At 44.6% G+C, this 3,727-nt stretch overlaps 1 non-coding gene across 1 annotated transcript; it reads left to right on the top strand.

Moving 5' to 3' along the window:
- Nucleotides 1-2,080: 2,080 nt before the first annotated feature.
- LOC125997696 (U6 spliceosomal RNA) lies at nucleotides 2,081-2,183 on the top strand. Its single transcript, XR_007491732.1, has one exon. It is a non-coding gene; the product is annotated as a U6 spliceosomal RNA (small nuclear RNA).
- The last annotated feature ends 1,544 nt before the right edge of the window (nucleotides 2,184-3,727 follow it).

Raw genomic sequence — 3,727 nt, forward strand, 5'->3', positions numbered from 1 at the left:
ACATCTACAGAATAAAGACGATAAATGCAAAATTGCACAACCTGATGGAACGAATACATAGTTCCTTAGAGCTGCATTTCAAATATATGTAGTTTTCCTTTTCTTTCATTCATTCTTTCTTTTGTTTTGTTTTGGAGCCAAATCTGGTAGTGCTCAGGGCTTATTCCTGGCTCAGCACTCAGGAAGGCTTGGGGGAACATATGGGATGAGACCTGAGTTGGTGTGTGCAAGACAAGAACCATACCCGCTGCACTTCCTTCAGCCCCCACAATGACAGTTCTTGTCCTCATGTCCCTATCAGTTCAGCAACTTCTGCTGAGATTCGTTTTTCAAACTGAGTGTACTTTGGAATCCAGAGTAATGTTACTCGAAAGTAAGTAATAGGGGCTCTGTTTGCCATAATCCAACCTCTGGTGAACGGGTCTGAAGCAGATATGCTGCAAGGACTAAGAAAACAAGATGGGGGGCCGGAGAGATAGCATGGAGGAAAGGCGTTTGCCTTTCATGCAGAAGGTCATCGGTTCAAATCCTGGCGTCCCATATGGTCCCCCGTGCCTGCCAGGAGCTATTTCTGAGCAGACAGCCAGGAGTAACCCCTGAGCACTGCCGGTGTGACCCAAAAACCACAAAAAAAAAAAAAAAAAAAAAAAAAAAGAAAACTAGATGGGGCTGGAGAGATAGCATGGAGGTAAGGCGTTTGTCTTTCATACAGTGTAACTCCACCCTGGATTTAGGTGTAGCTACCTGAGACCCACCCATTTCTGGGAGGGGTCTTGGGAACCAGATATTATGTGTGACCTTACCTGCAAGACCCCGCCCATTCCTGGGAGGGGTCTTGAAAAAGGTAGATAAGCCTTTGTATATTAATTTTCACTTTATTACGTTGCTGCATGAAAATATTAACCCACCTTTGGCTAAAGGTGGAGTCAGAATTATAAAAGGGTCTTTTTATATTTCAGAGTAGGGGGAGATGTAACTCCACCCTGGATATTAGATGTAACCTTACCTGCAAGACCCCTCCCATTCTGGGGAGTGGTCTTGGAAGGTTAGATAAGCCTTTGAGCCAGGGGATTAGGGCTCTCTGCTGGGCTCTCTGGCTTTTGGGTCTTTGGCTTTTTGGTCTTTGACCAGCATGGAGGTCAAAGGAAGATGGCTGAAAGGAATTAAGATGCAGGGTAGCTAAGAATGGCTGAATGCTTGAAAGGTTATGAGATAGGCCACACACCTGTGGTGGTCAGGGCATGAATAAAGTTGATGCTTCCTGATGCCTGTCTCTGGATGAGTCTGATTCCGACGTTCACCTGGGCCTGGGACCCACCGGCTGGATGGGGGTTGTGGAGCCACGTGGCCTGGGATGGCATCCACTTCCATCCAGCCCCATCATTAATTATTTAATACAACAACGCAGAAGGTCGGTGATTCGAATCCTGGCATCTCATATGGTCCCCTGAGCCTGCCAGGAGCGATTTCTGAGCGTGGAGCCAGGAGTAACCCTGAAGTGCTGCTGGGTGCGACCCAAAAACCAAACCAAGCAAGCAAGCAAACAAACAAACAAACAAACAAGACAGGGGTCTGGAGCGATAGTGCAGTGATAGGGCATTTGCCTTGCATGAGCCAATCCAAGACAGATGGTAGTTTGAATCCCAGCATCTCATATGGTCCCCTAAGCCTGCCAGGAGCAATTTCTGAGCACAGAGCCAGGAGTAACCCCTGAGCGCAGACATAAAAAAGAAATGGGTCCAGGCTGGAAGCCTCATGGACTGAGTACCTACCATCTTTGCTGTACCATTTTTATTATTCAGATTCAATCCACCTGGGAAGGGAGGGCAGACCCAGTTAACAGATAAAAGTACTTTTATAATGCTAATTAAGCCTAAATCGGTCTTTATCTCTCAAAAAAGGGGTGGGTGAAGGGAAGAAAAAGCTAGGACAAAGTCTCCGTTTTGGAAAAAGCAGGTGTGTGCTCGTGTGTTTAGCTACATGTCCCCCTTTTTTGTTTGCTAAACACAGAACATTGAGATGGGCTACTCAGGCCTTGCTCTCTGTATGTACTATTTTTCTTCACAAGAGGCAAAATCCCGTGCTTCGGCAGCACACATACTAAAATTGGAACAAGACAGAGAAGATTAGCATGGCCCCTGCGCAAGGATGACACCCAAATTCGTGAGGCAAAATCCCAGAATCAGTAGTACCAGCACGGCCAAAAGCATGTTCAATATACCCAGAGTAGAGCTTATTGTGAAGTGATAAAATTGATTGTTATTGGGGTCGGAGAGATAGCATAGTGGTAGGGCGCTTGCCTTGCACAAAGCCGATTCAGGACAGATGTTAGTTTGAATCCTGCATCCCATATGGTCCCCTGAGCCTGCCAGGAGCAATTTCTGAGCACAGTGCCAGGAGTAATCCCTGAGCACTTCTGGGTGTGACCCAAAAACAAACAAACAAACAAACAAACAAAAAGTGATAGTTATTTTGCATAGGTACAGTAAGAGCTCTAATAAAAACTTTTAACCCAGATTAGATTAGAGCAGGGCAGGCTATTCCTGGAAGCATTAGGTCATATCTTTCACCCAATCTTTTAGTTCGGCTAATCTCAGAGAGTCCTTCTTCTAGGTCTTGTGGAAAGTAAAGGCTCCCTGTCTCTCATTTTCTTCTAGTTAGTGGCTGTCACTTTGAGATGTCATACTTGAGCCCTTGGGCTCTCTCATATCACATGTCATTATCAGGATAGGATAAAGCCTACCACGGTTCCATGTCATTGCCAGGGTGGCACAAAGCCTGTCCCAGTTCTATCTAAGGCTCTCAGTAGGACCCATATTTTGGGATGTTTGACCAATCTCAGAACAACTGAAGTTTAAGTCAAGCCAATATGTCAAATGTTTAGGCTTTTGTAGGATCCACCTGCAAGATTTGAATTTTGGAGTTTATAGGTCTAATAGATGGGAACTCCTTTCTTTCAGTAAGATATCCCATTTTACTGGATTTATGCAAAAAGAGGAAAAAGGTTATTGCCACAAAGTATTAGATATGTTGAAAGACCCATAGGTATAGACAGGGTGTTTTAGGAGAGAGAATGGAGTAGGGCCACAGAGGAATATTATTGGGATACCAGAGGACTATGGTTAGGTTGTAGTCTCTTTCCCTCAGTTGACATTATTCTCCACTATCCCTGATTCATAGGTATAATAACAACATAGTTACCCAAGAGATACATATAAATAAATACACATATCCTGTTTTTTTCTGGCCAAGTCCAAGGATAGGTCAGTTCTGGAGGACTATTTAACAACATTGTTTCCTATAAAGAAATACACATGATCAAACAATAGATGCAGAGAAAACATGTCACCATATTATAGCTATGTCTAGAGAGGTTGAAGATATTAGGAGAAAATTTGAGGAGAAGTTTAAGAAATTTTGGGCAACTCCAAGTACAGTTTGGAAAAGACAAACTGTTTGGGCTCCAGATGTAGTGCTTCACTTGCTATAATCCAACTCGAATGAATGGGTCTGAAGTAGGGGTGCTGCAAAGATTAAGAAAAACAAGACATGGGCCTGGAGAGATAGCACAGTGGCGTTTGCCTTGCAAGCAGCCGATCCAGGACCAAAGGTGGTTGGTTCGAATCCCAGTGTCCCATATGGTCCCCCGTGCCTGCCAGGAGCTATTTCTGAGCAAACAGCCAGGAGTAACCCCTGAGCATCGCCGGGTGTGGCCCCAAAACAAAAC

Source organism: Suncus etruscus, chromosome 19 (assembly GCF_024139225.1).
Source record: "Suncus etruscus isolate mSunEtr1 chromosome 19, mSunEtr1.pri.cur, whole genome shotgun sequence".
NCBI classification, from domain to species: Eukaryota; Metazoa; Chordata; class Mammalia; order Eulipotyphla; family Soricidae; genus Suncus; species Suncus etruscus.